Source organism: Lipotes vexillifer, unplaced genomic scaffold (genome assembly GCF_000442215.2).
Source record: "Lipotes vexillifer unplaced genomic scaffold, Lipotes_vexillifer_v1.1 scaffold1306, whole genome shotgun sequence".
Classification (NCBI taxonomy): Eukaryota; Metazoa; Chordata; class Mammalia; order Artiodactyla; family Lipotidae; genus Lipotes; species Lipotes vexillifer.
Window position 1 is genome coordinate 924,980 of NW_006786512.1, and position 14,556 is coordinate 939,535.

A 14,556-nucleotide genomic window follows, 5' to 3' on the forward strand; every position below is an offset into this window, starting at 1 on the left:
AGGGAAAGAAAAAATCACCGAAAGATGTGCTGCACCCTGGGCAGTAGGTTGAGGACCAAGTTACTCTGTTTTTGTAAATAGTGTCAATCCTGTATTCTGGGCTGAAAAACTGGCAAATGACAGCTTTCTCTAGTAATTCCTGAGGCCATCTCTACTGTTTTAGAGAATAAATCATACATAGACATTTGAACTAAGACAGTCTCGCCGGACCTCTCCTTTTGCAACTGACTTCCAGTCTCAATGGGATATTGAAGAGGAGGCTCCATAGAATAAACAGTGGAATCCTTGTCCGGGAATGACTGCCTGGCAATTGTTTCATGGAAAACAGGGAGGGGTGGAGGACAACAACCCTGCTCTGTTCACTGGCTCTTTAATTTAGATTACCAATGATAAAGCCGGGGCTACGGCTAAAGAAAGGTAGGATGCAGACGCAGGAACATTAGTGCTAATATGCTGCAGAAAGACGAGATAAATCAACCCAGCTCTCATACATCACCGAGAAGCTGACTGCAACTTGACCATGTGCCTGAGTAGTCCCATCAGTGAGAAGAGCAGAACATGGATTAAAAAAAACTAGAATGTACCTTTAGGGGCAACTGCCGAGCTGGACCTGGGAGAAGTGTCTGGTGTAAGTTTCAGCTTGTTTTATCCACGTATTTGCCAGTGTGTTCCCACGCAGGGAGCTTGTTTCTCTTTCTGTGTTTTCATGGAAGCCTCAAGCATGTTTATTTACAGTCCTAGACTTCATTTTGTATAAATGGAATACCAACCTAATAAAGTTCTGAACAGAGAACAGTGTAGCCCAGGGTTTATCCAGGAGAGAAATGTGAAAAAGTGATGTGATCATTACTGTCTATAGGAAGCCTGTGGGTGAGTTTTGTTTTTTTTTTGGTTTTTGTTTTGTGGGGAGGTGAGGGTTAGAGGGATAGATTTTAAACTTAAAAACTCAGTTCTTTTGCCACTCATTTGAAAAGACGTATTGGTAACCCAGCTTTTCACTCCTCCTGTGGTCTTTTGTTTTGAAAAACTGTTTGAATATGTAAGCCAGACTGCTCGAAACGCATTATATTTTTATGACTGGGATGTTTGTATTGTTTCATATCTGTTATTAGACAAAATAATCATAACGGGTGTTTTCTATGGACCTTTTTATATTCCAAAATTAAGTACAGATGGTAATTTCCAGCAGTTTTAAAAATTTGTCAATTATTTAATTTAGCATCACTTAAGCATCTGCACAGGGAGAAAGCTGAGATGGTACAGAAACTGAATAAGCATTGATTGCTCGTCTGAATTGCATCTTTAAAGTTTTTGCCTCAAATCTCTGATTTCACAGTTTATTTTTACCAAATTAGATTATCATATTTCATTATCAAGGCTGTGAATGGGTGGAACTCTCTCAGATAGCCTACATTTCCCGTTAGAACAGCGCATAAGGCGCCTGCTGATTGTTACTCAGAGGGATCTTCTCATGCCGGCTTCACCGAGAAGATTGCTTAAATAATGCATGGGCAAGAGCAAGGCAAGATGGAATTTATGGCCCAGACACTGAGTTCAGGCTTTTGTTCGGAGGAGAGACTACATAAGTGTGAGCATGTAACATCCACCAAGGCTCCAGGGGAAGGGCGTAACTGAATGAAATTAGTGGCCACATGGTGCTGTCCATGTTATATCAAAACAAGCCTTAAAACAGTCCACTGAGTCTCTGGTGTGGTTTGAGGGAGGGAGGAAGGGACAACTGGAAGTGTCCATTGCAAACAGAATCCCCTGACCGAAAATCCCATGGGACAGACACAGGAAGTGACTGTGATACAGGGAGCAGGGTGGCCCTAGGGAGGGAGGGGCTGTTTGAGTGATGAGAGGCGGCATGGCAGCCTTGTTAGGAAAGAATAAACCTTGACCAAACTGCAGCATTCTATATACCGTGTCTTCCATCTTGTCCTAATTAGAGGAGTTTGTCTGCTGAATCCTAATCTCTTTAATTGTTGATAGAGCAGGCACGTGACTTGCTATAAATACACACGAGCATTCATTTCTGAAATAATGGCTGTTGCCAAATATATTAGACCAACAGGAGTGCTGGACTAAGGAAGGCTGTGCTGAATAGTTGAGTTTTGGAGGTGATGGACCAGTTGAGAATCATCGCACAGCTGGGCCAGCAGCTGCACCCAGTGCTCTGTCAAGTTTGGCCTCCAGTTTCCTTGAACGTGTCCTTGTTTGCCAAAATGTTGAAGGTAGCAAGAGCTTGTTTCAAAGGAGCCCACCGCAAGTGAAAAAGACCTTTTCCAAGGAGTCTTTGTCGAGGTGTGTAGTCAACAGCAGCAGTGGTAAAATGAGGGGTTGATTAGGCAATGGGAATTTTGAATAATCCTAAAAATAAAAACCAAAGTTGTAGAATGAGGTAAGCTGGCAGGAGACCAGAGTACATTAAAAGGCTGCTTTGGGTCATCACTGTCCTAACTAAAGGATGTATGGAAAAATCCCATAATAATATCCAGCAATAATTATCTTGTAGTTAGGAAAAAATAAATAGGCCTGTGGTTGGAAGGCAGCCCAGTAATCTCCACGTCTTTGTTTCCTAACAGTGTATTTTGGTACTCTTTGGGACTAGGTCAGGAGGAAGTGTCAGATCATTTTATATTAAGAAGCATCCTATGACAAGCCAGAAGGAGAGAATAACAAGGACTCTCCTTCCATTCCCTGGTCCTGGCTTGAGCAGGTATTTATTTAGCATATGCTGTGTATCTAGCATGTACTAGATACACACTCTGACCAACTAGATTATAAACTGTTTGAGAGCAGACCCTTGGATTTCTACTTCTCTGGCATAAATTCTATCTCTTGAAAGCCATTGCCCTTGATATGGTACTAATTGCACATGTGTCTAATCCCTTGCCTCTAAAGAGATTAAGTGTAAAATCTTTGTTATGTAAATGTTTTATTTTGCTGTTATGACACAGGCACCTCTTCCCTCTTCAAATTTGAGGGCCAGTGACTGGAACACTTACAAGTTAGGTGATTTGGGACAAGATGCTTAACCTTTGGGAGAGTCAGCTTCCTCATTTGTGACATGAGGAAAGTAACATTTATCACGCAGGATTGTGAGAATTAAGAGGTGCGCCTAAATGCATAGGAGGTGTTTTCCTGCCCTCACAGAATATTAAAAGCCAGATAATTGACCGTATGGACTGAGTTGTGGTGGGGCATGGGTGGGGGTGTGGGGTGATGATGAAGAGGGGCAGGAGAGCTGACTCGGAGAGGGTAACAGAATCTTCAATGAGAATATGACCTGAGACAGCATGGTGCCAGTGGGAGCTCAGAGAAAAGGATGAATCCGAAATATGTTTTAAAGGGAAAATGGACAGAATGTGGCAGCTGATTATATTAAAGTAGGGTAAAGAAGAAGCAAGATTATAAAGAAGAAATAGTCATGGTGCTGAGGGAAAAGGTCATGGGTTTGTGATAATGGCAAGGTATGATGTGTATATATGTGTGTGTGTATGATATGTGTGTGTGTGTGTGTGTGTGTGTGTGTTCTCCCAAACACCAAAAGCTAAAACAATACAGTCCTTCAGGGACTTAAAAACTAAGAGAACATAAGAAGAGAAGAGAAAATTAGTGCCTAGTTAACTCATATAAAGGGAAAGAAAAAAATCAATAATAAACCAATAATAACAGGACTATTGCTGACAATAGAGTGAGAATTCAAAGGAATTGCTTAAAATGGCAAATCTATGTTTGGAGTTTTTCCCAGACAAGACCCACAATCATCAAATAATAAGGCTTTTCTGCAATCTTGGAACTCATTTAAGTTTTCCTGAGTCAAAAAAAAGCCACTGAGGGGATACGAATAGTGTCAGGGTTGGGAAAGAAAAAGAGCATGAGGAATGGAAATTCTCAAAATAGCTTGGTTTTAAGGAGGAGATGGGAGCCAAAAGATGGCTGGTTGACCTTTCAGAACTTAACCATTCATTATGACTTGTCAGAAAGTTTGGCAGCTGTTTTTTCTTAAATAACTTAATGTGATTTTTCAGGAAATTCAAGCAGGAATTAAAATCGTGCCAAACCCCCAACTGGCAAGTAGGTTGTCCAAAAGCTCATTTGCAAATCCTTTATCAGAACAATGCTGTAAACATCTTTGGGCTACTTTTCAAAAGTCTGCCTAACTCATCCTACAGTAGAAAGCATGTACATTTGTGATAAAAAATTCATAGCAAAAAGACTTATTAATTAAAATATAAGCAATACCGTAAGAATGGATAAATGTTTTGAATGCGAGTACTTGGGAAACGCAGGTTGGTTACAAGATGGTATGCGCTGTGGCTATTTTTAAATCTGTGTCCGTTTTCACTGACTGTAAGAGACTTTGACTTCTTCAGTTTTGAAACGTAAGGATTTCCTTGTCCTCAATTTCAGGCATATCATGAATTTCATCTTTAACGATATGTGCTATGACCAGGATTGTTTTCACAAATTGAAAAAGGAAAGGGAATGAGGATGGGAGAAAAGGGGGAGAGAAAGAAAGATACCTATGGTAGCTGGGGCAAAAGTTCAGAAACAGAGGAGGAACAGCAGGTTTAAAGAATGTATGAGAAAGATATTGCATGAAGGGAGGTTAAGAGCGTTTTGAACATTGAAAAGAGGAATACGGCCAGCCCTCCGATACAGGTTCCGTACCCGCAGATACACAGGGCCGACTCTACTACACCTTTTTATATAAGGGACTGAAGCATCCGCAGATTTTGGTATCCGCAGGAGGCTGGGGTGTGCTGGAACCAATCTCCCGTGGATACTGAGGGAATGACTGTATATAGGAACGTGCTTGCTGCTTTCGAGGAGTAAAACATAAAGGCAAATATTGGGCCTAATAGCTTCCTGGATCCGCCACTAGGGGGTGCTTTAAGACTTAGAAGTTTCTTGAGTGGGTGATGCTGCTCATGTGACTGGTAGACCTGAGAAATCTCCTAGGAACCTTTGGTCCTCTTGAGTTTTACCCTTTTAGCCCCCTCTTGTCTCCACTTCCTTCCCTATTCATGGGTACCAGGGCCTATTATAATATTTCAACCACCTTCTTACCAATATTTTCAGTTTTCCCGTTCATCCAGTCAATAAAGATCTATTGAGTGATTCCTGTTTGTCAGTCATTACAGTATTGGATACGTAGAAATGAACTTTTCTAGTATTGGATAGTTAGAATCTTGACACCTACCAGGCTGGATACCAACCCTTCATCCAGTTGTGTGCTTTCTTCTGCTTCCAACCAGACTGCTAAGCACTGCCAGAGAAAATTATAGCACTGTCCAGATGGATGCTATGGTAAATTTTTGACCTCCAGTCTCAACTGCACCCCTCAGCTCAGTGAAAACTTCTACTTTCTCCCAGTCTTTGACCAAACCGCGTCTCCACGGCACTTTGAGCAGATAGTCTCACCTCTTGACCATGCAAGATGTCAGTTTCCTGCCACCAAATCTGTTGCCTGCATAACCCAACTAAAGCCAATTGCCTTGAGGACAGTTCAACATGGTGAAAGTCAAACCTGACCCAGAAAGCCTTGGAAGACAGAGTCTTTACTGAAAAGTTCTTAAGGAGTTAACCAAGACGAAGAGGAAAACTAATCTCAGAACACAGCCTGATTTTTTAATGATTGTACACCTTTTCCCCCCCAAAGTCTGGCCCCTCGTGGCAGCTGTCAATTTATTCTTTCCCTCTGTCCTCCTCCTCTGCCCCACACTAATTCACCTCATCTTACTCCTGTCTGTCTTCTCTCATCCCCTCATAGGTAGAGCAACTAGTCTCTCTTGGTGTCGGCCATTTTCCTCCCACCTCGCACCTCAGTCAGCACAAGTCATAAAGAGTTCAGCAAACAAATTCTCCTTTTTCTGAGTGAGAGGAAGAAGGCATTGCAAATACGAGTGATCTAATATATATTAATTAGAATTGTCCATTTGTATTCATCCATCCTACCCTTCCTCAGGTTAGAATAGAAGAGGTTTTCCTCTTCTGATTCCTCCACCTATGTACGGTTTCCTCTATTTCCTGTATCTTTGAGCTTTTCATAACTAGGGGATCCTTCTCATCAGAGTGTACAGGGGCTCCAGCCACTCCAATCTTTAAAAAAAAAAAAATAGGACAAAACCTTCATCTTCCCCATATACTTTTTTATCTATTCTTAGCATTTTCTCCCCCTTTATAGCCAAACTTCGTAAAAGGCTTGTCTACATTTGTTGGGTCCGTGTCTTCCCTTTCTAAACACTCCTCACCCCACTGTGATTTAAAGTCTACCCTGACCACTTCATGGAAACCCCTCTAGCTAAAGCCATCTACCACCTACTTGTTCTGAATGTGAAGGAGATTGTCATTTTTTAATCTTTCTACAGCACTTGGCATCAGAGATCATCCTCTTCTTGAAATAGACCTTTCCATTGACTTCTTTGTGCTCTCCTATTTCTTGATCTCTGCGGGCTTATCTTTCTTTACGTGCTATTAAAATACAGGTGATATTCGGGGTCACTGTTCTTTTCTGGCTTTGGGAGGAATAGGGAGTGGTTCCCATCCATTCATGAGCCTTCTGTTAGTATTTGCATGCTAATGCCTTCCACGCTTGGGTCACACTAGCCCTCAACTCAGGAAGCAAGATAGAGATTTGTGCTTAGAGATCCCTCCTCACTCAACTGGGATTTGACCCCAGAATGGAGCAGTCAGGGAGTGGGCCTCTTTCCCTGACCCACACCAATAATTTGCTGAGTTGCTTTTCTCTCCCAAAACACCTCCCTCAAACATGCCCCCCGCCATCAATTCTGTTGTATTGATCTCCTTTGGGGCTGAAACACTAACTCTGAAATCATACATTCTTCCCTACTCTATTGTTTATATTATAAACCACATAGAATTTGTCCTTCTAATTAAGCCAAAGTTTTGGAATTCAAAAGCCTTTGCTGTCCCCCAAATGGTTAGTGAGACAAAAGATGCTTTGACTTCCTGTGCTTTAGATTTTTAAAAAATTTATTTAGACACTCAGTTGGTTTTCTGTTTCCCTCAGGTCTTCTTGTGTCCTTGGGGGAATATTGAATGATTCTGAGGCAATGCAGGGAGGGAAGGGGGCAGAATGTCACAGGGTCAATGGATACAAACTCTTCAGTGTTTTAACCTACACTGGAAAGTAAAAGAGAAATGAGTTCGTTTTACTCGTGGTCCGAGGAATCATCCAAGAGAAAAGACTCTTGAACCTAAACACAGAGGTCCAAGAACATACCCCTTTGCTTTATCTAAACAGATTCCTCATCATCCACATGTACGTATATCACTTTAAAACCAGATACGATTGGAAGATTCTAATTTTTCAGCACTTTGTGAGTAAAATGGATTTATGGCTGAGGATATGGCTATGCATTGGATCTTATAATAAATTGTGGTGAGAGAGAGAACTAAATCTATTGGCCTTGTCCAGTTTCATCTTGATTAAATAGGCACAGACTGTTGTCCATCCCGGCCAATCTATAAAGGTAAAGGGGGTAACATTTAAGAAATTGTATTGAACCTTTGAGCTCTAACTATATTTTGGAAAGGTTTCATGTGACATGGAAGAAGTCTGGTAGTCTGGGTCAGAAAATTTTTTACATTTTTACTAAACATCTTTAAAGCCATTTTGGTTGAAGAATCTAGAATATATTTGAACTTCATGAGAAAAAGAAAGTGGAGTATGTTTCATAAATTCATGTCATACCTAAGTTAATCCAAATTTTAACTGTTAATCAGTGACAGAGGAACTGGAGTGGGTGTGACATGCTTCAGTTGTTGGGCTCTTATCCTCCAGGCTTGCAACTGCATTGTGAACAGATTGGAATCAAATGAACAGATTATTGGACCACCTAACAAAACAAGCATCCCAGTAATCAATCTCTGAAATAATAAACGCATGAATTAAATGTTTTTTGGTCAATATTATTCACACAACTCGTGTCCTTAAATGATAATACTTAACTGAAAGAAAGACCTTTGCTTCAAGGTTCATTTGCAGTCCACAGAAGACTCTAAATTTCTTTTAACATCCCAGTGCTTCTGGAAAATACGAGTCCTGTATTTCATTTTGCAAAATTAGAGCAGACTGCATAATAACCTGCTCTTAGATAGCACAGACCGTCTCTGCTTTTTCATTCTAAATTTTAATAAGAGAAAACCTAGGGGGTGCAGGCAGAGGGGTAGGAACCTTCGGGCTGGGGGGAGGGGAGGAGTCATGTGCATAATTCTCTCCTGTTAATTGTGCTCCTGCTTTCTTTAAAGGTGTACCTCTTGCACAGAGATCCAAGCCATGGAGGCAGCTGTTAGTTAGACTTTGACCCTCCCTGTTACTTCAGAGGACAAAGTTGATAATTCCAGTATCATCTTGACTAAGTAGGGGTTCTGTAGTTTTCCTGTTCTAAAAGGGGAACATAGGAAGTGCTTTGGACTCTTAAAAACAAGAACAAAAAGACTACCTAAAAATCGGTGGTGGTAAAAATATGAGGGTCTATTGAGCCACATTTGGAGCCATGCAGAAGGAAAGGTTTTCCCCAAATATCAGTGTCAGGACAAATACATCAGCAGCCTCAGCCCTCTCTGCAGCCGAGTTGCTGTGTTGAGCTACAAAGACAAGACAACTCATCTCCACTACTTACTGTTTCCAGCAAAATTTACCGAGGTTGCAAAGTGAGTCCTGTGGTCTTCAGACCATCCTGTGGATGGCAGTTCTTCCAGAGACTCAGGCAATGCTATAAGCATTCACGTGTGTCATTTTGCCTTTAGACCTAACTGTGACCCTCCACAGCAGTTTCTGACATTTGTTCAGAAATTGGAGGGTAGCTGACTGGAGAAGCATTTTTCCAAATCCATGCAACAGTTGAGAGCTTGTCCTAAGTTCGAATAAGAGAAAGGCCACATTTTCCTGCCCCTCGTCAACCACAGGTCATACCATAAAACTAAGGTCTATAATTAATTTGGTCATTTTTTAGCATAACAAGCACAGCATTGCCCAGCTAACTAGTATTAGCCAACTAACTTCTTTCAGGTGTGAGGAGAGGTTATAAAACCTTTGTTCTTTGAGATGGTCCTCAGTCTTGGAGGGACTGGCCTCAGTTACCCTGTGTTCCTGTAAGTTATTCATTTGCTTTTTTCCATTCATCCATTAACTCCTACTGTTTGCCAGGCATTATTCCGGGCACATCTTTAGAGCAGTGAGTAAGACAGATTTATGATGATGGTAAAGTGTTGACCCAAAAAAGCCTCTTCAGAATGCACTTTTATTAACACAAGAGCTCAATATCATCACTTTATATTGTCCATAGCTTTTGTGGGCAAGGAAATTTTTCTTCATCCGAGTCATGTACCGTAGACGGAACAGGAGGTTTGGGATCCTTTGTTTATAAAATTGCAGAAATGCTTCTTCACCTTGAGACTATACAAGGACATTTACATGACACAACCTAGGTCTCATTCTTGTTTCTCCATCCTTAATATGCAAAACAATTTTTTGAACATCTTTATTGGAGTATAATTGCTTTACAGTGGTGTGTCAGTTTCTGCTTTATAACAGTGAATCAGCTGTACATATACATATATCCCCATATCTCCTCCCTCTTGTGTCTCCCTCCCACCCTCCCTATCACACCCCTCTAGGTGGACACAAAGCACCGAGCTGATCTCCCTGTGCTATGCGGCTGCTCCCCACTAGCTATCTGTTTTACATTTGGTAGTGTATATATGTCCATGCCACTCTCTCACTTCGTCCCAGCTTACCCTTCCCCCTCCCCATGTCCTCAAGTCCATTCTCTACATCTGCATCTTTATTCCTGTCCTGCCCCTAGGTTCTTCAGAACCTTTTTTTTTTTTTTAAAGATTCCATATATATGTATGTTAGCATACGGTATTTGTTTTTCTGACTTACTTCACTCTGTATGACAGACTCTAGGTCCATCCACCTCACTACAAATAACTCAATTTCGTTTCTTTTTATGGCTGAGTAATATTCCATTGTATACAGGTGCCACATCCTCTTTATCCATTCATCTTTCGATGGACACTTAGGTTACTTCCATGTCCTGTCTATTGTAAATAGAGCTGCAATGAACATTGTGGTACATGGCTCTTTTTGAATTATGGTTTTCTCAGAGTATATGCCCAGTAGTGAGATTGCTGGGTCGTATGGTAGTTCTATTTGTAGTTTTTTAAGGAACCTCCATACTGTTCTCCATAGTGGCTGTATCAATTTACATTCCCACCAACAGTGCAAGAGGGTTCCCTTTTCTCCACACCCTCTCCAGCATTTATTGTTTGTAGATTTTTTTGATGATGGCCATTCTGACTGGTGTGAGATGATACCTCACTGTAGTCTGATCTGCACTTCTCCAATGACTAGTGATGTTGAGCATCCTCTCATGTGTTCGTTGGCAATCTGTATATCTTCTTTGGAGAAATGTCTGTTTAGGTCTCCTGCCCATTTTTGGATTGGGTTGTTTGTTTTTTGGATATTGAGCTGCATGAGCTGCTTGTAAATTTTGGAGATTAATCCTTTGTCAGTTGCTTCGTTTGCAAATATTTTCTCCCATTCTGAGGGTTGTCTTTTCATCTTGTTTATAGTTTCCTTTGCTGTTCAAAAAGCTTTTAAGTTTCATTAGGTCCCATTTGTTTATTTTTGTTTTTATTTCCATTTCTCTAGGAGGTGGGTCAAAAAGGATCTTGCTGTGATTTATGTCATAGAATGTTCTGCCTATGTTTTCCTCTGAGAGTTTTATAGTGTCTGGCCTTGTATTTAGGTCTTTAATCCATTTTGAGTTTATTTTTGTGTATGGTGTTAGGGAGTGTTCTAATTTCATTCTTTTACATGCTGCTGTCGAGTTTTCCCAGCACCACTTATTTAAGAGGCTGTCTTTTCTCCATTGTATATTCTTGCCTCCTTTATCAAAGATAAGGTGACCATATGTGCATGGGTTTATCTCTGGGCTTTCTCTCCTGTTCTGTTGGTCTATATTTCTGGGTTTTTTTGCCAGTACCATACTGTCTTGATTACTGTAGCTTTGTAGTATAGTCCGAAGTCAGGGAGCCTGATTCCTCCAGCTCTGTTTTTCTTTCTCAAGATTGCTTTGGCTGTTCGGGGTCTTTTGTGTTTCCATACAAATTGTGCAATTTTTTGTTCTAGTTCTGTGAAAAATGCCAGTGGCAGTTTGATAGGGATTGCACTGAATCTGTAGATTGCTTTGGGTAGTATAGTCATTTTCACAGTGTTGATTCTTCTAATCCGGGAACATGGTGTATCTCTCCATCTGTATCATCTTTAGTTTCTTTTATCAGTGTCTTATTGTTTTCTGCAAACAGGTCTTTTGTCTCTTTAAGTAGGTTTATTCCTAGGTATTTTATTCTTTTTGTTGCACTGGTAAATGGGAGTGTTTCCTTAATTTCTCTTTCAGATTCTTCATCATTAGTGTATAGGAATGCAAGAGATTTCTGTGCATTAATTTTTTATCCTGCTACTTTACCAAATTCATTGATTAGTTCTAGTAGTTAATATGAACAACACTCGAAAGAGCATAGAACAGCCTACATGGAGAAGAACTTCTCTCCAGGCAATGTTTTCTAAAAAGCTGAGCTGTCTACTTTTGACCCACCTTGAATTGTGACTCCTAAGTTTTTTCACACTTTAGAAAGGTTTGACTTCCTGCTAAAGTGTTTGCCGAAAGATGAACAGTAACACAAGAAAAACCTCTAATCAAGGGCCTGCATCTTGTAGGTGCTTGATTAAGTGTTTGTGGTTCAGAATCTGAAGCCAACCAGAATTTTAATCAGAAAGCTAAAGGTTAAGTTAAAAAACAAAACTGGCTTTCCTCCCCTCTCAGCAAGCCTCTGGAACGATTCATTTCCTTTTCGGTAAAGTATGAATGCTGATCCTTACCTCATGATGTTTTTAGCGGCCTAAATAAGATAACAAGGGAAAGTTCTTCATCAACAGTCAAGTTCTGTTCACATAGAAAGTTTATGATGGAAAAGAAAACAAGCTGGAGGCCTCGATAAGTTCTGCATTGTGTTCTTGTTGAAAAGTAGTGAGTTTAAAAATAAATAAACACTAACAGGTACTATTTTGAACCCCTCAAAATGAAAATATTGGAAATCTTTTCGTTAAAAGTTCCTTACCTGTGGGTAATTTTTATACTTGTATACTTGAGGAAATATACTTGTATATTTTGAGGAAAATAGTAGAAAGCAAAGGAAGTCCAAAATCTTGAAGAGACTTAATGTTAGATTTCGTGTTGAAAATCACGGAAAGTTGGTTTCTGATATTTGGATATCTTCACCCACATTGCTGTGGGTGGAATGTGGGGCTAGGGAGTGTATTCAAAACAATTTGCCGCAGTCTTCAGGTTGTCAGCCCCATCTCTAAGCTAAGCTCTAATCCCTAAGCTATTTGGCCCCTTACTGCGTTTTGGTGATTTTTATTAAGTTAAACCATGCAAAATGGCTGATGTTCAACCACTTCTGACCTCCAAACATGGTAATTTCATAAGTTCAGCCTAATATAATTTTCTTTCTGTTACTGAATGAGCGTTCACTTGTTTATCCGCTCAGTCTGACGTAGACATCTGGAGGGCAGGGATTGTATCTGATACCTAAATCGAAGTCTGGAAGTCTGAACTCAGGCAGCGTAAAGTATGAAATGTACAGGGAAAACGTCTTTCCATGTGAGCTGCAGATGCTATCACTGACACCTTTCATGGAGACAGTGCAGAGGAAATCATAGGTGCTTAATAGCTGGGGGTCCCTTAAGGGTGAACTCTTTGCTACAGGGGATTGTTTAGCTCAAACTAGGGGCAGTCCTGGCAACTCCGGTACCCTGAGTGTGCTGCATTACCCTCAGGTCACCTCATTCCTCAGTCCCATTTCCTTCCCTATGGCCTCACTTCCCTCTGCTGTTGGCACCACTGTGCAATTACTGATGCTTCTGCCTGCAGCTTACCCAAACAGAGGGATTTAGGGTATCCTACTGCACTGCTTTTCAAGCCTTTTAAAATCATATCCCGTAATATGGTAACCCATCTTAGGAATACATTTCATATTATGACCCTGTACACTATACTCTATTACATATTACATATCTATCCATATAGATATATCTATATCATATACACATATTGCCAGGCCAGTTCCCAGTTTTGAGAAGCTGGCAATCTTGTCTTTTTGGAAATGAGGGTCCAGTTAAACTTGTGGAGACTTTGATGCCTCATGGGAGAGGTGGGGGAAAAATGCCAGCTCCGTCTTTAAGCTTTTTATCCCTCTTACACAGCCGTGTGGTCTGTATTGGTTTATGTCAGGAGTTGTTTTCTTTTTCCTGTTTTGAAGAGGCCACAGCCTTGCATATGAGCCCCAAGATGGGGCTGCAGCTACAGTAACTACACTCTGAAACCCATATATTTAATTCTAGGTGTTAATGCCTCATTTCAGTTGCTGTGGAATGTTTTAGAATAACCATGAACATCACCAGCAATCTGCTGCCATACACATGGATAAAACCATGTGGGGTTATTTCTCTTCATGCCTGTTTCTTATTCCTAAAATGACTTTATGGTTTTATCCTATAGGTTGAGATTTAAGTTTATTAAAAATCCTATGGAAAGCCATCTAACTGAATGTAGCCTAGGGATTGTGCTAGTGGAATCAGCAGCTTGGGAATATTTAGGTTTTGATCAAAACTGCTGAAATGTTTTGAAAAGAGCTATAGCACCTTTGACTCAACTTTAACATCTGGTATAAGACTTGTATATTATTCAAATTAAGATAAATTCTATTAGAATTAAGAAAAGTACACATCACTTGCTGCCTTCAGATTCAGATAAACTACTTAAATGTGACTCTGCTAGGGGCTCACCACTCTTGATTCACAGAGAATCATATATTTGCTAGGGGAAAATAGAGACGGTTACTACTCTCTGCAGGGCTCCATCATGATCCAACTAGGCTGTATCAGATCTGAAACGCTGCTAATCAGGAAGGAACGAGAGGCATGAATAAGACTTTCTTACTTGGGTGACTTCAGAATGGATTCAGAATGTCGCTCAGGAGAGAAACTTGTGAATTCGCCTGCCTTCCATTTCCCCTGATTTTTGAGGTGTCAAGGCTGTCAGCAGAGTGTTTTGATGGGTATTGGCGTGCCGTCTGCCAGTGAGAGAGCTGACTCAAGTGAAATGGGGCAGTCATAGGAAATTTCTTTTCAAGAGCTTGGAGAAATGCCTCACAGAGTCCAGGGTTAGGTGGAGTGTAGTGAAGGGCAGGGCAAAAAATCTAGGTTATTTATCTCAGATTCTGACCTGTTTTATACCCTTCATTCAGTCATTGAATCCCTCTGTGCTTCCAGTTTCAATTGTAAAATGGCAATAAGGTCCCCACTTCAAAGGCCTCACAAAAATGGATGATACATTTTGACAAAAGAAGGAGACTGGACTTCCTGGTGGCGCAGTGGTTGAGTCCGCCTGCCGATGCAGGGGACGCGGGTTCGTGCCCCGGTCCGGGAAGATCCCACATGCCGCGGAGCGGCTG

At 40.8% G+C, this 14,556-nt stretch overlaps 1 protein-coding gene across 5 annotated transcripts in view; it reads left to right on the forward strand.

Annotated features, from left to right (window-relative positions):
• The window catches only part of RAPGEF4 (Rap guanine nucleotide exchange factor 4), a 352,267-nt gene that overhangs the window by 142,478 nt on the left and 195,233 nt on the right, over positions 1-14,556 (forward strand). For 2 of the 5 annotated variants that reach the window (XM_007458845.1, XM_007458846.1), the window contains exon 1: positions 373-628. The exons of the other annotated variants lie outside the window; for them this stretch is intronic. The gene's annotated coding sequence lies outside the window, so the exon portion shown is untranslated. Of the gene's footprint in view, positions 1-372; positions 629-14,556 lie in introns of those variants that run through there. 5 annotated transcript variants of the gene reach the window in all.